The sequence below is a fragment of the Protomyctophum parallelum genome (assembly GCF_964188405.1).
Source record: "Protomyctophum parallelum genome assembly, chromosome: 12".
Taxonomy (NCBI): domain Eukaryota; kingdom Metazoa; phylum Chordata; class Actinopteri; order Myctophiformes; family Myctophidae; genus Protomyctophum; species Protomyctophum parallelum.
Window position 1 is genome coordinate 47,171,986 of NC_139712.1, and position 3,744 is coordinate 47,175,729.

At 38.1% G+C, this 3,744-nt stretch overlaps 1 long non-coding RNA gene across 1 annotated transcript; it reads left to right on the forward strand.

Moving 5' to 3' along the window:
- The first annotated feature begins 946 nt into the window (after positions 1 to 946).
- LOC310867911 lies at positions 947 to 3,491 on the forward strand. The gene is made up of 3 exons (XR_014570039.1): positions 947 to 994; positions 3,044 to 3,111; positions 3,438 to 3,491. It is a non-coding gene; the product is annotated as an uncharacterized lncRNA (long non-coding RNA).
- Positions 3,492 to 3,744: the final 253 nt, after the last annotated feature.

Sequence of the window (3,744 nt, forward strand, 5' to 3'; positions counted from 1 at the left end):
ACGTTTGCGGACATTCCCAGCAGAAATAAACTAAGGAACTGACATTTCAACCATGTTGCCTTATCAAGTCAGATGCAATCATCAGTAATAGACAGTATGTTAATCATGAATAATGTTTTTTATTATTGTTTGATGTGCATTACCAGTGGCGTGCACAGACATTTAGAGGGGCAGGTGCTCACGTGAAAAAAGGGCACCTTGTGGAACCGGCCGGTTGCCTTAATAGTGTGATATTTATAGATTTTGGGGTATAAATAATAAATTAGAAGCTTTTTTTTTTATCAAGAATTGATCAATGTCACCATGGTCCACAAACTGTACACTGTAGAAAAATAAATGTAAGGGAAACTTTGACAGAAAAAGACTCGCTCACCGTATAGAAAATATAAGTAAAACTCCTTGGACTTAAGACTTAAGAAAATATTATTTTATTTTATCATGCTCATAAAGTGCTCTGTGCTCAAAGTGCAATTAAAAAGCAAACGTTTCGGTCCCAAGACCTTTGTCAGTGCTATCATAGCACTGATTGAAAAGCAAACATTTCGGTCCCAAGACCTTTGTCAGTGCTATGATAGCACTGATTGAAAAGCAAACATTTCGGTCCCAAGACCTTTGTCAGTGCTATGATAGCACTGATTGAAAAGCAAACATTTCGGTCCCAAGACCTTTGTCAGTGCTATGATAGCACTGATTAAATAGCAAACTTCAGGGCGGGGCTTAGAATAGTATATAAAAAAGGTCTGTCCAGTACTTTGTTGTATCAGTTCAAACCACCACCAGAGGTCTGACGCTGAACCGGGGAGCTGACCACTGAATCCATCCACACCACCACTAGAGGCCTGACGCTGAATACTGAATCCATTCCAACCACCAACCGGGGAGGATCTACTGAATACTGAATCCATCCCCACTCATAGCTGAGTAGTTACGGCATTAGTGACAAGAGCAGAGGCAGTCCACATCGACACAGCATCATCAGGAGCATATTTAACAAGTAAGGAAATTAAATTCATTACTAGAGCTGGGACTCGATTAAAACATTTAATCTAATTAATCAGAGGCTTTGTAATGAATGAATCTTGATTAATCGCATTTTAATCGCATATCAATATTCAACCTGAGAACAGTGAGAAACCTTTTTTTGGTTTCTTTGGTATCCCAGTGAATAGTGACTACGGGATTCCACTCATTTTCAACATTGTACTGTCATTAATATACTTTAGAGTTGTTGTGTGGATATAATAAGAAAGTCCCCCACAGTCTGTGTTGCCTAGAACTGGATGTCTGAAGTAACATTATGAAGTACAAATTGTACTTCATAATGTTACTGTTTTTTCCAGACCTCCAGTTCTAGGCAACACAGAATGGGGGGGACTTTTTATTATTTCCAGTGCACACAACTCCATAGAAAAAATATATGTTGAAAATGAGTGGTATTCCCCTTTAAGCAATAAAACTTGTGCAGCAACTAGCAAGTGCCTATATAAAGTGTCTTCACTTCAGCGTGTATATGAATACTCAAATGTCCTTTACATGGCGGGGCATGAGAAAACAAATAAAAACAACTTTATTAGGGGGAAACATTTCACATGAGGTTGGGGCACACCATTGTCTGACCACGGAATTCCCACGCTTGCTACTTCAGTATGTTTCGCATCGAGGACACCTTGACAGCTTCGTGCTGTGCTGAAATCACCGCGCGTCTCCGGTGTCCTGTGAGACAAGCTGAAGCAGCTAGCATGGAAGCTAACGTTGGTCATGGATCCTTTCCCTCTGACATTGCACACAGCCATGCCGCTATCCACGCGTCCATCCGATAGCTTTTACATCTAAATGTCCCATCCATGGAGCAAAAGCAATATAAGCGGCTTCTTCATTCGATAAATTTGGGTTTGGGTGTAGAGATCACTGCTGCTGCTGCTAGAGTAGGCGTGCCGCAGCCAAATCAGTACTACAGTACTAGAAACGAGCCCAGTGAGAAACGTTCCGCGGTGGGAAAAAAAGGTGCGATTAAATGCTTTAATTTTTTTTTAACGTGTTAATTTTTCTGTAGTTAATCTCAATTAACGCGTTTAAGTCCCGGCCCTATTCATTACATTTTCCATCACTTTTCAGATGTTTTTTTGTTTGTTTGTTAGCTTCTTCCTGATGATTTTATTATTTGAAGATCTGGATCCACAGAAAAATGGCTAAACAAAAAGAAAAGAATGCTGTGCTGGGTTTTGTGATGTTATATTGTGATATTTGTTTGCTTATTATATGTGCTTCTAGTCTAGAGCTTCTAGTGCTGTCTTACCACAGGATTGTAGTCAATGAGAAACTATTTTTGAATTAATAATTTGTACTCAACTGAGCAACGGAGCGATATGTCTCGCCAGTTCACTGTGCATAATGCTTTATGTACACTAATGTACTATTTTTTCCTCCTTAATGCCCTTTTACGAGCCAATGGCTTGCAGCCTCTTCTACTCTTGCTTTTAATTGTTTGTTTAAAATATCTGTGTTGATATTCAATCATACTTTTATTTTAATTGTAATGTTTTTGTTATTCTCTTTTCTATGTTGCTCGGCAAAGTACTTTGCAATAATATAATAATTATAATGTGCCTTTTGGCCTAATTCATTCATTGGCCAATATTGCATGCAATGCATTCAAAGCCAGCTATACTGTATATTTGTTGTTTGTTTGAAATGTCTTTATTTAGGATATAATATATATATTATATAATATATATATATATATATATATATATATATATATATATATATATATATATATATATATAATACCCCATTGAGATACAGTATCTCGTTTTCGAGAGGGTCCTAACTACCATCAATACAATACAATACACAAAAGGGTGAAAAGAGAAGAAAAAAAGAAAAACTAAAACAACTAAAACACATTTGCAATGCAACCCGTTGTACTGTTAACTGTGTAATACTAATAACATGTTTAACGATGAAGTCCTTGAATTAGTTTATACATGCAGAGCTTGCTTGGGAGTTTTGAATAGTCTTTTAATGTTATTTTCCCATACAGGTAATCAGGTGCTGCATGGTGAAAACTTGATGATCCTGACTGTCACAGCAGATCCTGGTTTGCTAAAGGTATAGAACACAAGTATTTACTCTATTTACAATTGTTTTACAAGGTATTTAAGCAATAAGTATAAGTCTGTCATGACTCATAAATGTAATGCCTTCCCATACATGCTCCTATTGTCACAATTAAAAGCGGCATTTGGCAAAGACTCCCTCGTTGGTAGGCTATAGCAACTTCAGAACAAGCTTCAACTCATGGAGAACTTAAATTACACAGAGTATTTAAGTAAGGCCCAGATTCAGAGTTCACAACATGTAGGCTATAGTGCGTATTATGTTTTACCAACAGGGTGAATGAACTAACACAGGTGTATTTATTTTCTCCAGGTCAGCGTGAGCAATGGACCCAGGGGGCAGTGGAGCAATGGACCCAGCAGGGGGCAGTGGAGCAAAGGACACAGCAGGGGGCAAGGCAATCATACAGCTGGCAGCTCTGGGACGACCCTTCAGACTTGGCATGCTCTATGACTGTCGATCAGACTCGCTTGTCCCAGGTAACGCTTTAAATGTAGACTACTTTTACCATTTTTACATTAATATGTTGAATGGGTGCTCCCAGTGAGAAGTCAAACCACAAAGCTTAACAGTAATAGTCATGTATTGACTTTGCAAGATTGGGATTGACACTAAAGTCTCAAA